Source organism: Piliocolobus tephrosceles, chromosome 7 (assembly GCF_002776525.5).
Source record: "Piliocolobus tephrosceles isolate RC106 chromosome 7, ASM277652v3, whole genome shotgun sequence".
In the NCBI taxonomy this organism is placed as follows: domain Eukaryota; kingdom Metazoa; phylum Chordata; class Mammalia; order Primates; family Cercopithecidae; genus Piliocolobus; species Piliocolobus tephrosceles.
The window spans coordinates 11,919,604-11,947,603 of record NC_045440.1 but is presented as its reverse complement, the minus strand read 5'-3'; the positions used below and the strand labels follow the sequence as shown (position 1 = coordinate 11,947,603).

At 38.4% G+C, this 28,000-nt stretch overlaps 1 pseudogene; it reads right to left on the bottom strand.

The window, feature by feature from the left end:
• Nucleotide 1: 1 nt before the first annotated feature.
• LOC111547415 lies at nucleotides 2-18,314 on the bottom strand (annotated as a pseudogene).
• Nucleotides 18,315-28,000: the final 9,686 nt, after the last annotated feature.

Below are 28,000 nucleotides of genomic sequence, written 5' to 3'. Positions count from 1 at the left end.
ATCAGTCAAGATGAGCCTCAAGTGCTTCTGCATTACAGTAGGTGGTCAGGCATTTGTTACATCTTTTCACTAATATTTTATACACGTTATCTTGATCAGAACAGGCATCTATCAGTAAGAAATTTTCTGCATTTGGGCCTACTAAGATACTGTTCATCAAGGTAACTGGTTTTGTTAAAATCAAGCCATGTGAAGTATGTTCACTTGTCAGATTTGGTTTGGAAGGTGCCTGAGATACTGGTAAGGTATTGTATTCTTGTGGTACAACACTGGGTAAAATGGAACCATTTTCTGTCCTGATTATGTTTGCATCAATTTTCAAAGCAGGATCTGATCAAACTAAAGGTGTCTGCTCTACCACACTGTGTCCATTGACTAAATCGCTACTACTAGGATTATTTTCAGAATTTGGCTCTATGTCAGGCATCTTTTGGTCTATCAAGCTTATATTTGAAACCGTCATCAGAACGTTCATCTCCATTCTGAACCAAATTGTTTGCTTTTCCACACTTTCTGCACATGCCTTTGTTTCTGTAGAATCTTCCCTTGATTTGCTAGTAGAAACTGGCAGACTAATAGTTTGTTTCTCGTTATTAGATCAATCTTTTTCCTGATTATTAGAATTTGAGTCTGTGTGAACATCCCAAAGAATTGCTTCACTGGATTGTGCAGATGATTCTGGTGTTTTACTTAAAGACTGCTGAGCTTCTTGTTCATATAGCACAAGAAGATCTTCCAAAAGCTCATGGAATTCTGGAAAACTAAGGAGCTTGAAATAGCCTGTGACTTTTTGTATGCTGGGCAAGCTGGAATGGCAGCTTAAATGACTCATTCATTGCAATTAAAATGCAAACAAAAATACACATTTGGATAGCTATGTCTATTAAGGTGGTCTATAAAATGTTGAGAATCTTCAAATTGCCTTTGATGAAATTTGCATTTTCCTTTGCTCCACTTCATTACTGTTTGCTGCACACTGAAATCACAAGCTGATGTAGATGGATTTTAATTGTTCTCAAGGCTTAAGTTGTGACTAGTATTCCAAACAGCTAATGTTGTTTCAAAAATAATTTTAGAAGTGTTATCAATGGCTATTTCCATTCTGAATTTACTTTATCCTTGCTTTGTCTTATTATTCTATTAATTTTTGTGAAATCAACCCTTCTAGGCCATTTTTCTTCTATACAATCTCTTAAGGCATTTTGACTGAAATGGTTCTGTGATAAAGAAAGTGGGAGCTCTCTTTTGAGATGTTGAGAACTCCCCTGTGAGATTATGACAAGTTAAAACTCCCTCTAGTTCTCCATAAAACACAGCATTTCCAGGTGCTGGGAATTACGTAATAAAAATATTTTTCCAAGAGTCCATGGAGCATGGAAGAGGCACATTCTGACCCAGGCCAGGGAGTTCTCTGCTTTTATGAGGGTGGTGTCTAGGGTACTGGTGATTGCTTTTGACTTAAATGGTTTACGACCCTGGAAATCACGGCTGGGTGGTTAAACCAAAAGTTCCATGATGTATATTTATGTGTGTGTGTGTGTGTTTTTTTCAAGGGTAGTAGTGCTAATGCATGTAGCAGAAGGCAATCAGGCAATAAAGCCTAGCAGGCAGTATACACAGGGGCATTACGATTGCAAGGTTTTACAATTTTCAAACGACAAAATAAAAAAAAGATACCTTCTTTACTCTCCTGTCTCCTAATTAATGAAATGTAGTCACTATGAGATGAAATCTGTAGGGACAGAGACTGTTGGGAGAAAAAAATAATCCATTTGCTATTTTAAGGTCTGACTTCACATTTTTTTACCTGGAAGTCTGTGAGATTCCTCATTCACTACTTGTGTGTATATTACATAAGTTCTCTGTCACAAACTGAAGCAAACCATTGAGCCAGAAGCGTTTTCTTGTCCATGGAATCTGTTATACTCCTGAGGGTCTCGATTTAGTTTTTTTAATACTTCATTCTGTTTAGCTACATAGTTTTGAGTGACCAACTTATTTTTAACGAATTTTTAACATGCTGTGACCTTACTCTATTTACAATATGCAAGGGTTCGCATCAGTCAGGTAGGTACCAGCTAGATTTTTTCCAGAGCTCAACTAAAACTAAATCAAATAAAAAAAAATCCATGAATATATACTTTTTAAACTTAAACAACTTCAACATAGAAACAATTATACCTATTTAACAGAATGCCTGGAGTTATTAAGTAGAATAAATTCAAGTTGCATTATTTCAAAGTCAATTACCTTTTAAAGAAATTTGAATACTAAGAAAAACATCTGTATGTCTTGTTATGGGTTCAACTGTATTCCCCCAAATGACACGTTAAAGTCTTAACTGCAAGAGAAATAGGATCACCACAGATACCATGTTAAGAAGTTACCATCCTAAAGTAGGGTGGATCTCCAATCAAATGTGAGCCCCACATTGGAGCTTGGCCATGGGGGCTTAGCCCGAGAGGGTTCTTTGCTTCCCCAGGAAAGAATTCAAGGATGAACCAGTGGTGGAAGAAAACAGCTTTACTGAAGTGGCCGTGTTCCAGCTCTGGTAGTGTTACAGCTCTGTGACTGCTTCTGCAGAGAAGGACTACCCCCTTGGCAGAGAGTAGCAGCTCAGAGCAGTTCTGCAGTCATATTTATACCTACCTTTAATCACATGCAGATTAAGGGGAAGTTTATGCAGAAATTTCTTTTTAAAAAAAAAAGGGTAGTAACTTTGGAGTTGCTGGATCATTGCACGGAAAAGGGTGGTAACTCCCAGGTCTTGCCATGGCAATGGTAAGCTGACATGGCACACTGCTGGGCATGTTTTATGAAAAGTTGCTTCCACCTCACCCCTGTTTTAACTAGTCCTCAATTTGCTCCAGTGTCCAAGCCCACCTCTGGAGTTGTATCCCGCTTCCTACCTCAATTGTAGTAATGCATCTGCAAGCTGAGGAAGATGAGAATTGCCAGCAAACACCAGAAGCTACAAAGAAGCAAGGCATACTTCTTCCCTAAATGTTTCACAGAAAATACGGCCATGAACACCTCAGTTTTGAACTTTTAGCCCCTAGAACTGTGAAACAATAAATTTCTGTGGTTTAAGACACCCAGTCTGAAGTGCTTTGTTACAGCAGTCCTAGAAAACTAACACAAGCATTTACTCACATAATTGTTATTTTCTGTGGCATCATTCTTTTGTGTAGATTTGTGTTTCAGTTTTGCTATTTTCCTTTTTCTTGAAGGATTTTCTTTAGTGGGTCTCAGGGTGGAACTCTGCCAGTGAGGAACTATTTCAGCTTTCGTATTTCTGAGAAAGTATTTACTTTGCCTTCACTTTGTGAGATATTTTCACTGGAGATAAAATTCTAGCTTGGTAAGTTTTTAAATTTTTTAAACTTTTAGTATGCTACGATGTTGTTCAACTCTTCTCACTTGCATTATTCCTGACTCCCCCAGCCAAAAAAAAAGTCATATTTTTACATTTGTTCTTTTGTATATAATGTGTCAATTTTACATTTGCTTTTAAGATTATCTTTATTGCTTTTAGGGAATTTGAATATTATATGTTTCAGTATCATTTTCTTCATGTTTCTTGTGCTTGGACTTTGCTGAGGTTCTATTTATGGATTTATTATGTTTACCAAATTCAGAAAGGCAATAGTTACTACTTGTTTAAATATATTTTCTGCAAACATACCCTCACTTTGAGAACTCCAGTTACATATATATTTTTATGCTGATCTGTTAACTTAGTCAATTGTTTTGTCTTTACTTGACAAATAATTATACATACTCATGGGGGTACATAGCGATGTTTCCATTACATATAAGGTATAGTGATCAGGTCAAGGTAATTAGAATATCCACCCATCATTTCAAATATTTCTTTTTATTGGGAACATTCAATATCCTCTTTCCAGCAATTTGCAACTATGTAACTATTAACTATAGTCATCTTATAATGACTTACTCTTTCTATTTAACTGTAATAATTCTGTTTCCTTTGAGATAGTTTCCATTATAATACATTTATTAGTTTCCATTATAATATAAGGAAGATTGCTAAATCTTCACTGTATTTTTATCTCATCTTGTCTCACTGAATCATTTTTAATTGTTTTCTTCCTCTTTATGGTTTATATCTTCCTGCTATTCTGTATGTCTGGGTCATTTTTTATTGAGTATCAGATAATGTGAACATCAACTTGTAGGTGGTAGATGTTTGTATTTCTATAAATGTTCTTGAGCTTTGTTTGGGGTTGCAGTTAATTGGAAAATGTTTGATGAGTTTGCGTTATGTTTTTAAGATTTGTTAGATGTGATTGAGCAGTACTCAGCCTAGAGTTAATTATTCTTCCCTACTGAGCCAAGAAACTTACATGTATTTTACCCAAATGTTTGTCTTCCTGTCAGTCTCCAGAAAAAGGGTGTGCCTCTTGACCCTATGTGAAAGCCAGGCACTGTTACTCCTAATCCTTTCTGATGGCTCTTTCCCAAGGCTTGGGTAGTGCACTGTCACTCAGCTGAATTCCCTGAGGAGACGTCTAAGGATCTCTGGAGTTGTCTATGTACTTCTCTCTTCTCTGGTATTTTGTCCTGTCAATGCTAGCAACCTTGATCTCCCAGGACTCTTAACTCTTCAACTCACGCTTATGCCTGGGATTTCCCTGCTTGTTCTGTGGCCTCAAAACTGTCAATACTGGGAAAATCATTATTTCCTCCTTTGTTTTTTGTATCTCAGAGATCACTGTTACCCATTGCCTTACGTTCAGTGTCTTTGAAGTTATTGCTTTATGTATCTTTCTGTCAGTAATTGGTTTATTGTTTTAAGTATTTGATATGTAGAACAATGGCCAAAGACTTCAACATCCTACTTCCCAGAAGCTGTGTACAACTGACCCTTTAACAACATCGGTTTGAACTGTGAGTCCACTTATACGTCGATTTTCTTCTACCTCTGCCACTCCTGAGACAGCAAGACCAACACCACCTCTTCCTTAGCTACTCAATATGAAGACAATGAGGAAGAAGACCTTTATTATGACCCACTTAATGTATATGAAATATTTCCTCTTTTTTAGGATTTTCTTTGTGACATCTTTTCTCTTGCTTACTTTATTTTAAGAATACAGCATGCAATATATAGAACAGGTAAAAAGTGTATTAGTTGGCTGTTGATCCTATTGGTACAGCTTCCAGACAACAAGGGGCTATTAGTAACTAAGGTTTTGGAGAGTCAAAGTCATATGTGAATTTTTGGCTGCACAGAAGTCTGTGACCCTAATCCCTGCATTGTTCAAGGGTCAGCTATAATACCTTTTCCTCATTCATTGCAATACTCATGGCTGAGACTCCTGTAATAAAAGACAAATTAACAAGGGGAAATCATTAAACCATATTTAACTAAAATTTTATGTGAGAGTGGAGCCTTCAGAAATGAAGTCCTAAAGATAGATCCAGAGAAAACTGTATTTTTACAGGTGGTCATGCAGAAGTGTGATGGGAGGACTAAAGTGTATACTGTAATAGTACTAATTTAGCAAGGCCTGTTTGTCCAGATTCTTCACGGCTTCCAGGTATAGGGTTGGATCCCTCTAGAATGGGGGTCTTACAACCTACTTTCAAACAAGGTAGGTCACAGAATTCTTCTACGACCAAAGGTCAGCGAAAGAGAAAGTCAGTGACCGTCTTACTTCCATTGTCTTCTCAATTTCAGCTTAAAATACTTAGTATGCCAAGGTACCATATATTGGGGAATTGTGTTCTGAGCCCTGACACAAGTGCAAGGAAGGGTAACTGCAGGAGCTAAGTTAAGTATGGTTCCAACGCACAAAAGGAGGGCTAATCTTTAATAAATTTTAATATGTTGTGTTTTTGTTTTACTTTGTTCATGGAAAACACGTAAATAAGAATGAAATTTAAAGTTCAAAATATAAAAATAGACGTTCGAGTACGAAAAACTTAAGGATTTCGTTAGACAAGGAAGACTAATTGAAAATATAAAAAGATGAAACCAGTGAATGAGATGGCCTATTGAAATAATATGATTAGTAGATAGGGGTATTTGGATTTCATAAGATTAGTAATAAGGAGCTAGTGTCAATTATTGCTGTTACTTAAAAAGCATTGCTTTTCAATAGTTTCCTAGGTTGTTTTTCCAAATAAAAATTGTGCAAACTCAGGTTTATGAAAACACCTAAGGCAAAGCTTTTGCAAACACAATCAATTTAAGACAAGGTTTTGATGCCTTGCCCTCATTGTTCTAAATTTGTATCTTTTAAAATATAGAAAAATCAACATTACAGGCTAACAATTTTAGCTCTATGGGATATATGTGCAGTAAGTTAAGATAATCAGTCTACTTGTGCATTTAGATTATTAACCTATCAATATGTGATTAATTAAGAAAGCTTCATCCTCAATTAACTTTTAGATGCAACCTAGTGTAGAGACAGAAACACTGCCTATGTAATTAGAAATCCAGTTGTGTTTGTGGTCCCATGTTACTCAATAAGCTTCTAAAAGGAAATTTGGACACATACATAGAAACTGTAGACAGATTTATTCAGGGACATATAAAACAGTTATTTTAGACTTTTAACACTTAATGATCCACACATCTTGGTGTTTCTTTTACATTTATTTATTTTCATTTGTTTGAGATGGAGTCTCACTCTGTCACCTAGGCTAGAGAGCACTGGCATCATCTTCGCTCACTGCAACCTCTGCCTCCCGGATTCAAGCGATTCTCTTGCCTCAGCCTCCCAAGTAGCTGGGATTACAAGCGGCCACCACCATGCCCAGTTAATTTTTGTGTTTTTAGTAGAGATGGGGTTTTGTCACGTTGGCCAGGCTGGTCTTGAATTCCTGACTTTGTGATCCATTCACCTTGGCCTCTCAAAGTGCTGGGATTAAAGGTGTGAGACATCTTTTACATTTTAAAAACCCTATTTTAATTTCTTCCTTTAAAGTCTATTTATATAGTGTTTTATATAATAATATAACAAATCTTAAAGGTTTACAGGAGGCAGATTAATAGCTAAATACGTGACCCAGTTTTCTTTTTTTTTTTGAGACGGAGTCTCGCTCTGTCGCCCAGGCTGGAGTGCAGTGGCCGGATCTCAGCTCACAGCAAGCTCCGCCTCCCGGGTTCACACCATCCTCCTGCCTCAGCCTCCCGAGTAGCTGGGACTACAGGCGCCCGCCACCTCGCCCAGCTAGTTTTTTGTATTTTTAGTAGAGACGGGGTTTCACCGTGTTAGCCAGGATGGTCTTGAACTCCTGACCTCGTGATCCACCCGTCTCGGCCTCCCAAAGTGCTGGGATTACAGGCTTGAGCCACTGCACCTGGCCGTGACCTGGTTTTCAATGTGTTCCATAACATATTAAAACATGTACTTCTAGGATAAACTATGGTGCGTCTAAAAAACACATTATATGCTACAGAAGTGAACTAATAGTGGGGTGGAGCAAGATGGCCAAAGAGGAACAGCTCCAGTCTCCAGCCTCCAGCACGAGTGACACAGAAGACAGGTGATTTCTGCATTTTCAACTGAGGTACCGGGTTCATCTCACTAGAGAGTGCCGGACAATCGGTGCTGGTCAGCTGCTGCAGACCGACCAGCAAGAGCTGAAGCAGGGTGAGGCATCACCTCACCTGGGAAGTGCAAGGGGGAAGGGAATCCCCTTTCCTAACCAGGGGAACTGAGACACACAACAACTGGAAAATCGGATAACTCCCACCCCAATACTGCACTTTACCAAGGGTCTTAGCAAACGGCACACCAGAAAATTATATCCCACACCTGGCCAGGAAGGTCCCATGCCCCATGCCCACAGAGCCTCCCTCATTGCTAGCACAGCAGTTTGCAATCTAACAGCAAGGCAGCAGCCAGGCTGGGGGATGGGTGCCCACCATTGCTGAGGCTTAAGTAGGTAAAGAAAGCCTCCAGGAAGCTCGAACTGGGTGGAGCCCACAGCAGCTCAAGGAGGCCTGCCTGTCTCTGCAGACTCCACCTCTGGAGACAGGGCACAGCTAAACAAACAAACAAAAAAAAAAAAGCAGCAGAAACCTCTGCAGACGCAAATGACCCTGTCTGACAGCTTTGAAGAGATCAGTGGATCTCCCAACACGGAGGTTGACATCTGAGAACAGACAGACTGCCTGCTCAAGTGGGTCCCTGAACCCTAAGTAGCCTAACTGGGAGACATCCCCCACTAGGGGCAGAACAACACCCCACACCTCACACGGCGGGGTACACCCCTGAGACAAAGCTTCCAAAGCAAGAATCAGACAGGTACACTCGCTATTCAGCAATGTTCTATCTTCTGCAGCCTCTGCTGCTGATACATAGGCAAACAGGGTCTGGAGCAGTCCTTAAGTAATCTCCAACAGACCTACAGCTGAGGGTCCTGACTGTTAGAAGGAAAACTAATAAACAGGAAGGACACTCACACCAAAACCCCATCAGTACGTCACTATCATCAAAGACCAGAGGTAGATAAACCACAAAGATGGGGAAAAAGCAGGGCAGAAAAGCTGGAAATTCAAAAAATAAGAGCACATCTCCCCCTCCAAAGGAATGCAGCTCATCACCAGCAATGGATCAAAGCTGGACAGAGAATGACTTTGACAAGTTGAGAGAAGAAGGCTTCAGTCCATCAAACTTCTCAGAGCTAAAGAAGGAATTACGTACCTAGCGCAAAGAAACTAAAAATCTTGAAAGAACGGAAGAATGGATAACTAGAATAGTCAATGCAGAGAAGGCCATAAATGAACTGACAGAGACAAAAACCATGACACAAGAAATACGTGACGAATGTACAAGCTTTAGTAACTGACTCGATCAACTGGAAGAGTATCAGCAGTTGAGGATCAAATGAATGACATGAAGCGAGAAGTCTAAAGAAAAAAGAGGAAAAAGACTTCAAGAAGTATGGGATTATGTGAAAAGACCAAATCTACGTCTGATTGGGGTGCCTGAAAGTGATGGGGAAAATGGAACCAAGTTGGAAAACACTCTTCAGGATATCATCCAGGAGAACTTCCCCAACCTAGTAAAGCAGGCCAACATTCGAATTCAGGAAATACAGAGAACGCCACAAAGATACTCCTCCAAGACACATAATTGTCAGATTCACCAAAGTTGAAATGAAGGAAAAACTGTCAAGGGCAGCCAGAGAGAAAGGTCGGGTTACCCACAAAGGGAAGCCCATCAGACTAACAGCAGACCTCTCGGTAGAAAATCTACAAGCTAGAAGACAGTGGGGGCCAATATTCAACATTCTTAGAGAAAAGAATTTTCAACCCAGAATTTCATATCCAGCCAAACTAAGTTTCATAAGTGAAGGAGAAATAAAATCCTTTACAGATAAGCACATGCTTAGAGATTTTGTCACCACCAGGCCCGCCTTACAAGACACCCTGAATGAAGCACTAAACATTGAAAAGAACAACCGGTACCAGCCATTGCAAAAACATGCCAAAATGTAAAGACCATCGAGGCTAGGAAGAAACTGCATCAACTAACGAGCAAAATAACCAGTTAATATCATAATGGCAGGATCAAGTTCACACATAACAATATTAACCTTAAATGGAAATGGACTAAATGGTCCAATTAAAAGACACAGTCTGGCAAACTGGATAAAGAGTCAAGACCCACCAATATGCTGTATTCAGGAGACCCATCTCACATGCAGAGACACACATAGGCTCAAAGTAAAGGGATGGAGGAAGATCTACCAAGCAAATGGAGAACAAAAAAAAGCAGGGGTTGCAATCCTAGTCTCTGATAAAACAGACTTTAAACCATCAAAGATCAAAAGAGACAAAGAAGGCCATTACATAATGGTAAAGGGATCAATTCAACAGGAAGAGCTAACTATCTTAAATATATATACACCCAATACAGGAGCACCCAGATTCATAAAGCAAGTCCATAGAGACTTACAAAGAGACTTAGACTACCATACAATAATAATGGGAGACTTCAACACTCCACTGTCAACATTAGACAGATCAATGAGACAGAAAGTTAACAAGGATATCCAGGAATTCAACTAATCTCTGCACCAAGCGGACCTAATAAACATCTACAGAACTTTCCACCGCAAATCAACAGAATATATTTTCTTCTCAGCACCACATCGCACTTATTCCAAAATTGACCACATAATTGGAAGTAAAGCACTCCTCAGCAAATGTACAAGAACACAAATTATAACAAACTGTCTCTCAGATCACAGGGCAATGAAACTAGAACTCAGGACTAAGAAAATCAATCAGAACCACTCAACTACATGGAAATGGAACAAGCTGCTCCTGAATGACTACTGGGTACGTAACAAAATGAAGGCAGAAATAAAGATGTTCTTTGAAACCAATGAGAACAAAGATACAACATACCAGAATCTCTGGGACACATTTAAAGCAGTGTGTAGAGGGAAAATTTATAGCACTAAATGCCCACAAGAGAAAGCTGGAAATATCTAAAATTGACACTCTAACATCACAATTAAAAGAACTAGAGAAGCAAGAGCAAACACATTCAAAAGCTAGCAGAAGGCAAGAAATAAGTAAGATCAGAGCAGAACTGAAAAAGATAAAGACAAAAAAGCCCTTCAAAAAAGCAATGACTCCAGGAGTTGGCTTTTTGAAAAAATCAACAAAATTGATAGACCGCTCACAAGACTAATGAAGAAGAAAAGAGAGAAGAATCAAATAGATGCCATAAAAAATGATAAAGGGGATATCACCACCGACCCCACAGAAATACAAACTACCATCAGAGAATACTATAAACATCTCTACACAAATAAACTAGAAAATCTAGAAGAAATGGATAATTTCCTGGACACTTACACTCTCCCAAGACTAAACCAGGAAGAAGTTGAATCCCTGAATAAACCAATAGCAGGCTCTGAAATTGAGGCAATAATTAATAGCCTACCAACCAAAAAAAGTCCAGGACTAGATGGATTCACAGCTAAATTCTACCAGAGGTACAAGGAGGAGCTGGTACCATTCCTTCCGAAACTATTCCAATCAATAGGAAAAGAGGGAATCCTCCCTAACTCATTTTATGAGGCCAGCATCATCCTGATACCAAAGCCTGGCAGAGACACAACAAAAAAAGAGAATTTTAGACCAATATCCCTGACGAACATCGATGCAAAAATCCTCAATAAAATACTGGCAAACCGAATCCAGCAGCACATCAAAAACCTTATCCACCATGATCAAGTGGGCTTCATCCCTGGGATGCAAGGCTGGTTCAACATACGCAAATCATTAAACGTAATCCAGCATATAAACAAAACCAAAGACAAAAACCACATGATTATCTCAATAGATGCAGAAAAGGCCAAAATTCAACAGCCCTTCATGCTAAAAACTCTCAATAAATTCACTATCGATGGAACGTATCTCAAAATAATAAGAGCTATTTATGACAGACCCACAGCCAATAGCATACCGAATGGGTAAAAACTGGAAGCATTCCCTTTGAAAATTGGCACAAGACAGGGATGCCCTCTCTCAACACTCCTATTCAACATAGTGTTGGAAGTTCTGGCTAGGGCAGTCAGACAAGAGAAAGAAATCAAGAGTATTCAGTTAGGAAAAGAGGAAGTCAAATTGTCCCTGTTTGCAGATGACATGATTGTATATTTCGAAAACCCCATCATCTCAGCCCAAAATCTCCTTAAGCTGACAAGCAACTTCAGCAAAGTTTCAGGATACAAAGTTAATGTGCAAAAATCACAAGCATTCTTATACACCAGTAACAGACAAACAGAGAGCCAAATCATGAGTGAACTCCCATTCACAATAGCTTCAAAGAGAATAAAATACCTAGGAATGCAACTTACAAGGGATGTAAAGGACCTCCTCAAGGAGAACCACAAACCATTGCTCAGTGAAATAAAACAGGACACAAACAAATGGAAGAACATACCATGCTCATGGATAGGAAGAATCAGTATCATGAAAATGGCCATACTGCCCCAGGTCATTTATAGATTCAATGCCATCCCCATCAAGCTACCAATGAGTTTCTTCACAGAATTGGGAAAAAAACTGCTTTAAATTCCATATGGAACCAAAAAAGAGTCTGCATTGCCAAGACAATCCTAAGTCAAAAGAACAAAGATGGAGGCATCACACTACCTGACTTCAAACTATACTACAAGGCTACAGTAACCAAAACAGCATGGTACTGGTACCAAAACAGAGATATGGACCAATGGAACAGAACAGAGCCCCCAGAAATAATACCACACATCTACAGCCATCTGATCTTTGACAAACCTGAGAAAAACAAGAAATGAGGAAAGGATTCCCTATTTAATAAATGGTGCTGGGAAAATTGGCTAGCCATAAGTAGAAAGCTGAAACTGGATCCTTTCCTTACTCCTTATATGAAAATTAATTCAAGATGGATTAGAGACTTAAATGTTAGACCTAATACCATAAAATCCCTAGAAGAAAACCTAGGTAATACCATTCAGGACATAGGCATGGGCAAGGACTTCATGTCTAAAACACCAAAAACAACGGCAACGAAAGCCAAAACTGACAAATGGGATCTCATTAAACTAAAGAGCTTCTGCACAGCAAAAGAAACTACCATCAGAGTGAACAGGCAACATACAGAATGGGAGAAAATGTTTGCAATCTACTCATCTGACAAAGGGCTAATATCCAGAAACTACAAAGAACTCAAACAAATTTACAAGAAAAAAACAAACAACCCCATCAAAAAGTGGGCAATGGATATTAACAGGCATTTCTCAAAAGACAACATGCATACATCCTACAGACACATGAAAAAATGCTCGTCATCACTGGCCATCAGAGAAATGCAAATCAAAACCACAATGAGATACCATCTCATACCAGTAAGAATGGCAATCATTAAAAAGTCAGGAAACAATAGGTGCTGGAGAGGATGTGGAGAAATAAGAACACTTTTACACTGTTGGTGGGATTGTAAACTAGTTCAATCATTATGGAAAACAGTATGGCGATTCCTCAAGGATCTAGAACTAGAAGTACTGTATGCCCCAGCCATCCCATTACTGGGTATACACCCAGAGGATTATAAATCATGCTGCTATCAAGACACATGCACACGTATGTTCATTGCAGCACTATTCACAATAGCAAAGACTTGGAATCAACCCAAAAGTCCATCACTAACAAACTGGATTAAGAAAATGTGGCACATATATACCATGGAATACTATGCAGCCATAAAAAAGGATGAGTTTGTGTCCTTTGTAGGGACAGGGATGCAGCTGGAAACCATCATTCTCAGCAAACTATCGCAAGAACAGAAAACCAAACACCACATGTTCTCACTCATAGGTGGGAAATGAACAATGAGATCACTTGGACTCAGGAAGGGGAATATCACACACCAGTGCCTACTATGGGGAGGAGGGATGCGGGAGGGATTGCATTGGGAGTTATTCCCGACGTAAATGACGAGTTGATGGGTGCAGCACACCAACATGGCACAAGTATACATATGTAACAAACCTGCACGTTATGCATATGTACCCTAGAACTTAAAAGTATAATAAAAAGAATAAATAAAATGAAAAAAATTAAAGAAAGAGAAATAAGTAAAACAAAAAATAAATAAATAAAAATAAAAAAAAAAAGAAGTGAACTAATAGTACTTGTCTCAAGGGCATCCAACATGATTATTTGGAAGAAGGAAGTATTTTTCCCATCTGTAATGCACAGATCCCTTTAGGAACTCCAAGAGACCCATGAATTCATGTGAGCACCAAATATTGTCAATAAACTGATCCAACGCATCTTGCACACCTTTACATACTAGTTATGTTTCTAAGTATTTATGACAATACAAAATTAAAATGACATTTTAAAACAGTACTAAATGCAGAGGAGGTTTTGATTAATAACATTTTTAAAGTTCAATTGCCATCAAGTAGAGTGTCGTTTTTAGACATTTTATAAAGGAAACAGCAACCACTGTGAAACATATAATCTCAAATAAGGGTGCATGATTGTAATTCTGAGCCCTGGCACTGTCTTCTCCTGTAGGTATTGACCATTTTAGTAAACTGTTCACCCTCTTCCATGACCAAATGGGCACCAGTTCCAAATTTGTCTGAAATGCATATCCTTCACTCCATTTTTTTTGGCTCTGCCCTAACAGAGACCCTGTGTCTGTGTAAGGGTTATACAGATTCTCACTTATGGATTCTACCTACTTTGGTTTCCTCTGATGTAACACACTCATTTAATCAGTTTAGACTTACAGTTCCAAACATTCCTAGATAAATATAACACAGTATTTGTCTACAGTCAGTAAAAAAAACAAATGCAAAAATATTTAATATTTGATATGATTATCTTTTGTCTCATTAGTTGGTAACAATCATATTTTATGCTGAGTTTATAGGATTTTTTTCAGTAAGCTTTACTTTCTTTACAAATATCTGATTCTTTTAAATGGCATCTCTTAGTGGCTAAGTGGTTTTCTATATTATTTGCAGCCTATGTTGACTCATTTATTGAATATACATTTATCTTTTAAATACCTTATATATTTCAAGAGTGATCTGGGTACTAGGAATACAAAATTAATAAGATAGTTTCTATTCTCATAGACAAACACATAATTTTATTCTAGCGTAAGATTATATTAAATAATTTTTTTCAAATACTTAGAGCATACGACACTTCAAAACATAAAGAAGAGATATGTTTAAGAATGACTTATTGTTAGTCTAGGAGCAGAGAAGTTGGGAGAGAATATTCCAGGCCACAAAAAGCTATGCAAAGGCATGGAGGCAGAAAAGCAAATTACAAGTCTTTTGGGATCACAGTAATGGTGCAAGGATGACAGTAAAGCTGGAAAAAATTGGCGAAGGCCAGAACATAGGAATCCCTGGAGACCACTGTGAAAATTCGATGTCTTACTGATGGCTGGGGGAAACCATTAAACAAGTTTAAGCTGGTGACTCACAGAGTTCAATTTTCTTTCTTCTGTTTTGCTTTTTCAAGATTATTCTGCTCGTATTTTGAAATGAAGGTTTGAAGCTTGTGTGGAGGTTACTATGGTAAACACATGAACAATAAGAGAGTTACAGTAAGACTGAGGCAGAGGGGAGGGTGCTCACAAAACTAGGTGTTCAACTGGAGGTAGGAGAATTTACTGATGTGGGAAAAATAAATTGGGGAGCAGATTTTAGAGCCTTTGATTAGTAAAGAAAATCTGGGGTTCAGAGGCAGATGTAAATGTGAAATGTCTAAGATATACAATGGAAAGGCATAAGTGGAAATCAAATGGACAGGTCTATGACTCAGAATAGGGAAGATTAATCACCTCAACCCAGATTCATCCTGGTCTGCACCTAAACTATGGTCACTGAGTGGAGAAATGGATGGAGTAAGGATCTCTGTTCTGGCCAAGTCTCCAATTTCAAGGGGTAGGCATTCCACAAACGCCTCCGAGTTTCCATTTCTTATTCAGTACAAATTTCTCTGTCTTAAATCACTAGGCAAACTAATTTCTAGGGCTGGTTCTTCCATTGCAGCAAGACTCTTTCAGTTTTGGCAGCCACAGGAGTGTTCTTTTCCTGACCACCACTGACAAAGAACAAAAATGTTGACCATGTTTTGAACACACCCCAGTTTTCAAAAGAAGAAGCCTGTGCATGGTGGGTGACTTGTTTGACAGGATACAACATCAATCACAGTGAGGGCACTGGATTTGAAGTCTGAAATGTCTGATACTCTTGATGAAAGATTGAGCTAGAATCCCTTCAGTGTTGCTTTAGGAACGTGATAACCATTTGATGTAGCCAGAGCATGATTTAATGCATTGCTAATGTATTTAGCCCTAGTGAAACTGATCCTATTTCTTAAACATAACTTTTCTATCCCCCAGTAACCCATTACTAGGAAAACCTTGCCAAGATAGGGTATTTTTCTCTGAAGAGATTTGATAGTATAACAAGATAATTTGATGAGTACTGACTTGGTCATTTTAACACATTTATCCATATCACACATCTTTGGCTCAGACATTTCTCTAAATACCTAAACTATGTGATCATAATAATGTCCCTTGCATATTTTAGATGCTGACTCTATGAAACCCAGCTTTCCCTGATGAGTTATATCTTTTCACAATCTGGCCCCACTCAGAGGCACAATTACTATGAAGTTTTTGAAGGTTAATACAGTCCCTCACTTGCATGGGTTTCCTCCAAGACCCCGGAAAGGGCCCTAGCACTGTGCTTACACATCATATGTAAAATTGGCACAAATTTTTCCTTTTCAACACAGTTATCATTGCTGTGCTTTCTACCCCTACTTCCTCTTTTTAGGGGTTTTGGGAAATTCCAGTTCAAGGAAAGGCAAACTGACAGGATATTCAGTTTGTGCTTAGTCGGGGTACGTTTGTACAGTTGACAGTATCATGCATAGTTAAGTTATTACTAGCCACTGAGCATAGAAATGACTCCTAGGAATATTTCTACCACCCCTTGTGCTGACTCTCCTGATGTCACAACAGGAGGGCAGGACTAGATGACATGTAGATGTCCTACATTCCTGCCAATCAAAATATAAACGTAGTGGGGAAGAAACAAGGTTCGAAAACCGAGAAACATTTTGTGAATAATTTTTACATTCCTCAGAAATGTAAAACTCTATGCAAAATATTCTTTCTTATGGGCCCCTAGTCTAAACGATCAACAAAAACAACAAAAAAGACACCAAAAATAATGCTAAAGACAAGATTATCTTTCTATTCTTACTGTACAAATGATTCTTCAAGATTATAATGTGAAGAGCAATTAAAGAGGATGCAGCCAAAACATGCAGGGAAAAGAAAGTGTCATAGAGATGTATCTGGTATCAAGTAACAAAGGTATTGTATCATTTTTCTTGATTTTCATTAGATTTTCAGATTTGGAATGTCTTGTGATTATCTTTTGCTGAAAGTTTATGTTCCCCCAACATTTATATGTTGAAATCCTAACCTCCAAGGAGATGATGTTAGGAGGTGGGTCATTTAGGAAGTGATTAGGTCCTGAGGGTGGAGATCTCATGCATGAGATTAGCACCGTTCTAAGAGAGGTCCCAGGGAGCTGTCTTGACCATTTCACCACATGAGGACACAGCTAGAAGGCACTGTCTGTGAGAAAGTGGGTCCTCGCAAGACAGCAAATCTGCCGAGGCTTTAATCTTGGACTTCCCAGCATCTAGAATTATGAGAAATACGTTTCTGTTCTTTTTAAACTACTTCGTTTATGACAGAATATACTAAGCCCTTTTTGTTTTTTTTTTAAGCAAAAGCTTTTCTTTCGTAACTGAGGTAATATACAATCACACAATCAGGTCATACTTCTATAATTCTGATACCTTATATCACTAATCATTTCAAATATGTAAGAAATTATGAGACAGAGATGAAGCAGGGGGAATACGAGGACCTTCCATTAAGTTGTGCCCAGGGACTTTCTCGTTACATTTGGGTCCAAGTTAACATATGACACTTTTAAGCAAAGTGTGTAGTCCCATCACTTGCAGAGGGAGCCACTTCAGTTCTGACACATTCCATTAGATACACAGAGTTAATGTGTATGTGACATTAATGTGCATATGTGACATTTTTCAGTAAATCCATAGACTTCAGGTATATTTATTACCAGGGCTGCATAAAGCCAACTTCCTTGTATATGTGACCAATGCCTCCTGAACTTCCCCCCTTATCACACTTTTCAATATGCTTCCATTTAATAATTGAATTTTGCTGGCTTCTCCATCCCTATTCAAATGACTCTGACATCACCCAAGACGTGGTTGGTATTTCTCAACTCAGACTCCTCTTGTGAGGGTAATTTTCACCACTGCCTCCTAACAAGCTAACAATTGCTTTCTAACAGCCTATAATGAACAGATGCTTCAGACAGCTTAGAAACTCAAAACCCAAGATGTCTTGGCCTTATTTGAGTTCTGCCAAAGGCTTTGATCTACATATGTTCAGCCGCAGATAATAAGGACAAAGTGGGGCTGCCTGCACCACCGTCGTCTGTAAACCTCTGCATCTTTATTTCTGCTCATGATCCTCTACATATTTTATTGTTTTCTAGTGCCTTTGTGTTGAGCATCCATCAGGATTTCCAGAAAAGCAAGAGAATTGTTATCAATACCTGAATAGCTCTGCTACTGTCCACGTGTCTTTTCTCTCAGCAGAGCCCGTGAAAATGTATTTGTCAGTTAGGGGGATGGCCTTGGTTGCCTCAGTCCTCACAATTTCCAGGAATTTCACAGACATTTCAATTATAACTGGAAATGTCAGCCAGCCTCCATTTGTCTTCCAGCGCTTCTCCCTCTGAGTGATAATCAGTGATAATCACGCCCTCAGAGCAGTGCTGTGCGCTCACTTGCTCTAATGGTTTTCAAGTTGAAGTCCTACCTTATTGGACTGTAACCATATGCCTGAGAATTCGAATTTCTCCATGTTAAAACAGTGCATGTAAGGCCAATGTGCATTCCACAAGACTGCAAACTATATGTGGCTGGACTCCAAATCTGATATGGAAAAAAAAATGTATCTGCCAGGAAGGTAACATCACACCAGTCCTTGTTGGCCTATTCCACTTCCTGAAGAGTCTCCACTGTATCGAGTATGGCTGGATCAATCAGAGGAACCAACTTGTCTAACCCTTGATAGTCTAGTATTCACCTCTAAGCACTGCCATCTGTAAGTATTGGCCACACTGGACAAGTAAAAGGGCAATAAAGGAATCAAAACTCCCATCTCAACCATTTCTTAATGAGAGCAACAATTTCTTGTTTCCCTCCTGGAATAATTTATTGTTTCATGTTTATTATCAAGGAAGTCTTGGTTCTAAAGATTTTTGTTTATCACAGCCAATTAAAACTACATGAGAAAGATTTAGCAGATATCCTCCTTGTAAAGGGTAACATTCCCTATTTGCACAAAGTACCTCTCCCAAGCTCACATTCATAAAAAGGCAGGGGGACCATGCTTATAGAATCACACTTTCCAATTCATCGCTCTACCCTTACCATGGTTGCCTGAGCAGCACCGGGAACCATCTCAGGTTCTCCTCCATGCCATTCAGAGCAAAATTACCCTCCTTACTATTTATGCTGGGCTAACATTCATAAGCCATGTTACTGAGAAAAATGACTTTCCTATGTACTTTACACTGGGCTAAAATTCCATAGCTAACAATCCTAAGAAAGTTTTGTTTACACCCCGTGCCCCCCATCTTAACCGAATCATTGCATGAAGTCTAAGATCTCTTGCAGAGATGAAGCATGGAGATCTTGGCCTCTCAGTTCATCTTATCTTTTTTCATGGCTTAGCCTTTAATTAAGGGAGTAAATTTCTTCAGAGAATATAGATCAAGCGAAAGTACCACTGCCCTTTAAGAGTTAAAAGAGACTGGGAAACCTCCCATGCTTCTACTCACTGCAGCTTATTAGATGTCAGATTATCCAGAGGCCTTTGCTCATAAGTAGTTGCAGCCACTTGGGGATTAGTCATCAGCACAAATAATCACTTCCATTCAGCAATATACATCCTCAGCAGCATATTTCCCTGATTGCTATTTCTGCAGTAACATGTCAATAATTGTTCCCCAGCCTTTTCTGACATTTTGCTTTTCAGTGTCCTAATGCTTAAACAGAAAGCATCCTTTTGAGATTCCATCATTACCTGCACCTGGTCTCTAGCCGTGTTTATAATTTTGTGAGTAACCAGTGGCAATAACTGAGTTATTTTGCTAGTGAAATAGTATCTTTCCTAGTTGTCAAAGAGGCATGATAAGCTATTCAGAACTAGAAAATGTGGTCTCATCGAGGTTTTATTTTCCACCTGTCACCTCGTCCTCTCATAGAAGTCTCACTTTCATAAGGGCTTTTAACAATAGCCAGGGAATAGAATTTGTATTTAATTTGCCATTTTTCCTGTGACTCCTTGTCTATCCACTTAGCCATTTTCCCCAGATATATCGATTTCCTACAAATTCCACTGATAAGACTCATTCCAGTAACTACGCCTTGGATTTTCACCTTTCCATACAAAGGCTGATAGGCAGAAAACACGGCATCAAGCCTGCATAGTTTCCCCCATTTCTTCTTTTCCTTGCCAAAATAACAACAATAAATATCTGACTTATGGATCTAAAATGCAACCCTACTCAATGCACAGATCAGAGAGAACATGAAAGAGCATGTTGTGACATCAGACACACAAATCAGAGATCTTACCCAGTATCAAATACAAGAGCCCAGGGAATTTTACCCCAAAATTAGTCCCCTGGTATGCTGGTTATTTTAAATTAAAGGCTCTTGAAATTCAGCAAATGCTAGAAGAGGCTCCACTTTGATATTCTGTTATCTACCATAAGACTTATCTACCATAAGACTAGATCTGCCAAAGAGAACACAACTGCATTCCATCCCCTCTGAAATCCCATTCATTATCAAGTTATTTTCTGTCTCTGAGGTCCAGTCATTCTCCCTAATAACCACTTACTTCCCCTCAAAAGAATTGCCTACGTTTCTCATTCCCCCACCCCATGAGGAAGAGTATATAAGCATCTGTACGTCACTGAGTTACTGGGTAATCACTTTCCTGCACTCCCCCATGCTTACATACATTAATACAATTGTATACATTTTTTCCTATTAATCTATTAATTGTCAATTCATTTTAACAGACTTAGACTTGATTCTTTAGAGAGAAGCTTTGAATTTCCCGAGAGGAGCTTTACTAATAATTTAAGGAATCCAAGTAATCACAAGTCTCAGAAAAACACGGAAAGTATTAGGGCCTCCAATGTAGTTCCCCAGACGTGTCCTGGTCCTGTATCAACAGATGTGCTCTCCCAGTGACACATGCAGTCACATTCCTTACACGCACAGAAGGAGGCACTCTGGTCATTACATTTTTTATATTCCGATAGTTACACAGATAATGAGAAATTTTCTCTGGAATTTCCCCATAAAAGGATAACTGGTTGGGTGTGGTGGCTCACGCCTGTAATCCCGGCACTTTGAGAGGCTGAGGCAGGAGGATTAGGAGGTCAGGAGATCGAGACTATCCTGGCTAACAAGGTGAAACCCCGTCCCTAGGAGATGGCGCCACTGCAATCCAGCCTGGGCGACAGAGCGAGACTCTGTCTCAAAAAAAAAAAAAAAAAAAGATAACTGCCATGTTTTTTGACCTCATGAAATCCTAGAGAAGGAAGTTTATGCGTTTGCGCTTGGGAAAAGCAATCAGAAGACAGTTACTCTCCTGCTAGCAAATACCACTGGTTTGTTTGCCAAGAGATCTGTCATTAGTGAGTTTACAATAAAAATTGATGATGCCATTTGCTTTCTCTCCCAGGAACATATTGCTGTCCTGGAAAAGGGATTCAATGGGTTACCTACCTCCCGTTTACCATTTCCTTACCTGCCTCAATTTGTATTTATAATCCTGGATTCTTTTCCAAAAAGTCACCCCTGAATTATATCTTTCAAGATTTCCCAAAGTGGGATCAATCCTTGGCTCTGCTGTATGCAGGCAATGAGAGAAGAGTGAAGTTACACCTCCATCCTTCTCTATCTTTTCTGCTGCACATTATCCAATCCCATCCACACCCCATTTATCCTATGTACACTTCAACTTATTCTCCTACATGTCTGTTTAACTTCATCTGAAATCAACTGTTTCCCCTTTGGGAAAAATCTTTTATTGATTTCAAATTTTGGTGTTCTTCCAATTACCTGTACAAAATTTTCTCTAATTTTGCTACCTCTTATAATTGCATCCTTTTTCTGAAATGTCATTACTTATGCAAATATCTTCAAATTACGACTAATATTAGCTACCTCAATTGAGTGCCGACTATTTGTCATGAACTTTTCTAGGCAACTTACATGATTAATAACTATGTCAATCCTACTAGTCATCACTGTGCATATTAGTCTTTTGCCCAACATCATATAATTAGCAGATATAATCAAAATTCATTATCTCACTTTGTGTCTGACTGCCTTCAAAATGCACCGTATCATGATGTATTGACTATACTCTGCTTTATAGTTTTCTCTAAAACTATTTACACGTTTTACCTTTCCTACTAAATGATAAGCACTTCCATGGGAAGTACCCTGCATTGTTAATTGTATTATCTCTCTTCACACTAGATATCATCCATCCATATTGCAGCAATTTTGTAATATTCATAGAATATACACATGAATGAATGAACTACATAATAAAAGTAAGGGTCACATTTTCTGCTTATTCTGTAATCCCTGGGGTATGAATACAATGTAAATGTATCTATAAATTATTGCTGATTATATGTTCAGGTTGTTGTATTTCTGGGGCTAAATAATAGACTATTTCAATAAAGACCCAGAGATGTAGGGTCTTAAAGAATACAGAAATTTTAGGTTGAGATGGGAGGATCACTTGAGCTCAGGGATTAAAGCCGTGACTAGGCAACACAGTGAGACTCCTTCTCTACAACTTTTTTTTTCAATTAGGCAGACTTGATGCTCTGCACCTTTAGTCTCATCTACTCAGGAGGCTGAGGCAGGAGAATTGCTTTAGTCCAGAAGGTTAAGGTTGCAGTGAGCCATGATCACACCACTACACTCCAGCCGAGGTAACAGAGCAAGGCCCTGCCTTTAAAAAAAAAAAAAGAAAGAAAAAAAAGAAAAGAAAAGTTATATATTTCTCATATAAAGCACTGACCCAGTAGGCTGCCTTGGCTCAATTAAGTCACCCATGGACCAAAGTTGTGGGTTGCCATCCTCAACATGAAGCTTTCAGGGTTACTACAGACACTGCCATTTCCAGCCAGCATTGAGGAGAAAGCACAAGCCCAGAAGAATAGATATCCTTGCAAACAAGTCATATGGAAGTTGCATACCTAAAATCTTTTTTCATTCTGTTGGCCAAAACACAGTCACAGGGTTGTAAGAGTCAACTGGAAAATGTAGCCCCTGGCTCTCTAGGTGGCACTGTGCCAGGCCAAACCTCTATTACAAATGGTACCTGGCTTAACAATGATTTGATGTAGGATGTTTTTAACCTTACAGTGGTGCAAAAGTGATACACACTTACTCTAAACCGTATTTCAAGTACCCAGCCAGTCTGTTTTACACTTCCACTATAATGTTTAATAAATTACATGAGATATTCAGCACTTTATTATAAAACAGACTTTGTATTATGTGACTTTACCCAACTGTATGCTTAGGTAAATGTGTTGAGCACATGTAAGGTAGACTGGTCTTAACTATGATGTTCCACAGTGAGGTACATTAAATGCATTTTAGATGTATGACATTTTCAACTTATGATTGGTTTATCAGAAGATAACCCCATTTTAAGTCAGGGGGTATCTGTATTATATGTAAGCTAGGACAGGCCAATGTGATAACAGCCAATTCCCAACTCTTAGTGGCTTAAAAGAATATTTTATTGTTTATCCATTCTCCATGTCCATCCTAGATCAGAGGGGAGCTATGCTCAATATTTTCTCATTGCTCTTACTCTGAGATCCTGGTTACTACCTGGATCTATGCCTGATGCTGAAACAGGAGGAAAAAATATATAACTCCTAAGAGTCTGGCATTGACATTTATATGGTCTAGCCCAGTCGTGACACACATCACTTCCATTAAAAGTACCTGGTCAAAGAAAAAAAATTATCGGGCAGAACTAGTCATGAGAAAGGTCTCAACCTACCGCAGCCGGCTATGAATTACAAGCCTCATTTGTACCTAGATGATAGACAGATGCCAATATACAGTGAGCAGCAACAACATTTATCACATTCTAGGAAAGGTGAAAGATGAATCGGGTTTATAACCAACAATACTCAACACTGGCCTACCAGCCTGAAGATATTTCATTGGGGAACAAATGTCTCCCATGCTAAGCTATATGGTTTGGATGCAATTGACTTCATGCTCCAATCTAATAATGGGCATTTATTGACCTAAATCAATCAGCATAATCTTACACACCTGATCATAGTTGATTCAGAACTAGGCATGTAGCATAAATTAGTCAGCATAAGATTAACAGTGTTAAAGCTGTGGGAGAGACATACCCTTTAAGTACAGACAAGAAATATGTAGCCTTGGCAAACGTTGGTACCCACCATTTTAACAGGGATCACTCACGTATGAAAAAGCATCATTTTTAGACACTGGTAAGCTACTAGATTAAATTAACCTTGCAGTTTTGCTATGTAATACAGTTCATTCTGCGTATTCTGTTACTGACAAAGTAAAGACTTAAGTGATCAACTTGGCCCATAAAGCTTAAGAAAACTAACGTTAGTGTAACATCGGAAAAGCAAGGCTTATGAGTTGAAATGTAGAAATGTTACTCACAAAAAGTGACATCAGAATTTATCCTAGAAACTATATTGAAAATAGCTTGATGAAATGAGCCTATTTTGTACTTTAAAACTGTGGCTCTGCTGGGTTTTGCCAACTTTCCCTTTGGGAGAACTAAATGACCCTGAAAATTGCAGAGAAAAGCTTTCAGAATTCTTGAGATCATCTGAGATATACACAGTAAAAGAAGCGGAACATGGTTAAAAAAAAAAAAAAAAAAAGTGGGTGGCAAAATTGCAAAATCCTGCAAGCTGTGCAATTAACCCTTTACTTTAAGTAGTCCCCTCAATAAAAAAAAAAAAAAAAATCTCCAGTAAAGTCTATCACCCTGATGAGTGTCTGGCAACAGATTTATTTTCGTAAATGAGTGTCAAGTTGGGGTTTTGCAGAAGCACATCTCCACCTGGAGAAGCCAGAGCTCAGGAGGAAGAGAAGGTCAAGAGAACATAATTTGTACTTCAACCCTAAATAAATATCAGCAAAAATTCGGGGGAGGATTTTGGAGTTGAAGGTATGAGGACATGTGGAAAGGAAGAAGGCTGGATATTCCAAGAAATGAAGCTTAAACCTCAAGAAAACTTTTTGATAACTTTAAAAGTTCAAGTTAGATAAATAGAGTGATTTTTCTTTCTCCACAGTCTGTTAACCCGGAATCAATGTAAGAGCAAAAAAGTTTTTGCTTCTCCCACTGAGGGGCATTAAAATTGGTAGTGATTGTTAGTAAAGCTAAACATATTCCACAGTGTACGCACATCAGTGAAAAGAACTGGTCTACAAAGAATGCTTTTAATAGCCAGGTCAGGAATGAAGTCTTAAATCCTACTCCAAATTTTCACTAATCAGGAATGGGAACCTTACTGGGGCTTGTACTAATGTAAGTCCCAGCAAGTATAATGTGGACTAACATTAGTATCAAATTCCCTTTGGCTCCATAAATCTGTAAAAAGCAATAGTAACTTTAATATATAAGCAATTCATGTAATACTTATGCCTAATATCTGTACTAGTTACTCTGCTAGCCTGTGACAATACTATTACACTATTTGTATACGCCATTTAAACTTTCAAATTCTTTTCCCATATACCTGTTATTTTCATTGTAAAAATACTATGCAAGAGGATTGGCAGTTGATATTATGCCCATTTCACTGATTAGGAAAGTGAGGTAGAGTGAGGGCAAGGAATTTGCCCAGTGTTGGACAACAAATAAATTATTGAACAAAAACTAGAATCCAGATTTTTACCTTCTAACTTAGGGATTTTGAACCAAAAAAGAATATAAGGCCAGGCACGCTGGCTCATGCCTGTAATCCCAGCACTTTGGGAAGTCGAGGCAGGTGGATCACGAGGTCAGGAGATCGAGACCATCCCGGCTAACATGGTGAAACCCCATCTCTACTAAAAATACAAAAAACTAGCCGGGCATGGTTGCGGGCGCCTGTAGTCCAACTACTCGGGAGGCTAAGGCAGGAGAATGGCTCGAACCCGGGAGGCGGAGCTTGCAGTGAGCCAAGATCAGGCCACAGCACTCCAGCCTGGGCGACAGAGCGAGACTCCGTCTCAAAAAAAAAAAAAAAAAAGATTGTAAGATACAGTCTCTCTCTGTCTCTCTCTCCCTCTATATTTATATAAAATCTAATACTGTACTTTATATTTTATTCATTATACTTTATATTTACTATACTTTGTTTTATATATATCAACACTATATTACTGTACTACCATATATTACCAATAAATAGTATATTTTACATATATGTACTATATGTAATATATAGTATTGGATATATAATTATGTAAAATATATAATTATGTATATATAATTATGGAAAATATCTATCCAATGCTATATATGCATATATATACAGTAATATATATATACATATATATGCAATAAATAGTATCATAGGAGAGGTTCTTTCTTGCATTATATCCAATACTATTTATTGCCCCAGGATAAATAATGAACAGTAGAAAGAATAAATGCCCTGAGATGCTGTAGACCAAAATGGAGTCAACATGGAAAAGCAACAAATGCTTAATAGAAAAATAATTTTGTTCAGACAAATTTGCAACACAAATATGCTGACATTTTTATGAAGGACTAATATCTCTTATCTAACTGAAGTAAACCACAGTCATAAATTACAATACCTGAACTTCAGTGAGTTTTCAAAAATACATCACCCACCAAAGATCAATCTCCAAGGTCAACAAGCACTATTCGCAACATAGGAGAGTGAGTCCAGTGACAAACGGTTCGGAGAAAGGAAGCATTTGAAGGTGAAGAGCAGTGACAAGTGAGGCTCCATGGGGATTAAAATATGAAGACCATTTTGGTTCACTATTTTTCTGTATTTCCAATGCTGGAATGGAAGCAACCAGTAAAAACGATGAAGGGTGCAAATGTGAAAAAGAAAAACAAAACACACCCAGGAGGATGGGGACAAATTTAGGGAGCAGAACTTAATTTAAAATAACTTTGACAAAATTGGGGTCCAGGGAAATAATTTACTGACTAATGTACCTCAGCATGTGTAAATAAATACGAAATAACGAGACTAGAGTTACAAATAGCTTAACAAGCAAGACACAGCCATGATAAGCAGAATCTGCATACTCTGGGGACTTTCAAGTACCCAGTGATAGAGCATTATGCGAAACAATTAGGGCACCAGATCACTCCCTGACAGTCGTAGCACTGATGCATCAATCTAAAAAAAAAAAAAAAAAAAGGTGATGATTTTGTAACTTGCATATTCCACAAGTTCCTTCTTCAATTTTTGATTTTCTGCCTGCTCTCCCAAATTTCAGCATTCCTGTTTTCCTTTTTATTAATTGTATCTCATTTGTATGTTTTTCTCCATCATCTTTCACATGTTTTCAATTTACAAAAATCACAGATACAGTAGTACCACCTTATTGGTGGTTTTGCTTTCTACAGTTTCAGTTACCCAGGGTCAATCATGATCCAAAAATATTACGTGAAAAATTTCAGAAATAGATGATTGAAATGTTTTAAATTGTATGCCACTGTGATTAGTGTGATGAAATCTCACCTTGTAAAAATAAGGGCTACTTGAAACAAGCACTGTGATACCATGACAATCGATCAGTTAACCAAGATGGCTACTAACTATAATAAACCCTAGTGTTGTATTTGGTAAGTAGAATTAACATTTCAACCTAGACAGGTAAGTTTTAATTCCTTCCCCAGGATTTGACTACTTTCTGTAACTTCAAAATTCCCTTACAATTTATCATGGGACTCATCACCATTCTATGTCTAATCCCATCTCTGTGCCAAGATGCTTCCACTAAGAAAAATAATAATATCACATTTTATCACTTTCAATGAAGTAGAGAACAACAAGCATTGGAGGTGACCCTAGCAGTAGCAGGAATACAAAAGCACTGAAAGGATACAGGCCCTGGCTTTCCCCTGTGGTGGTAGCATGCCCCAAAGGAGGCATGTTGGATGAAACAGTGATACGAGTGGAAGCTCTGGAGAGAAGTTCAGAGAAGAATGGACTGGAAGATGCATTGGGGCATTGCTGGAAATCTTAGTGAAGAGCTAGC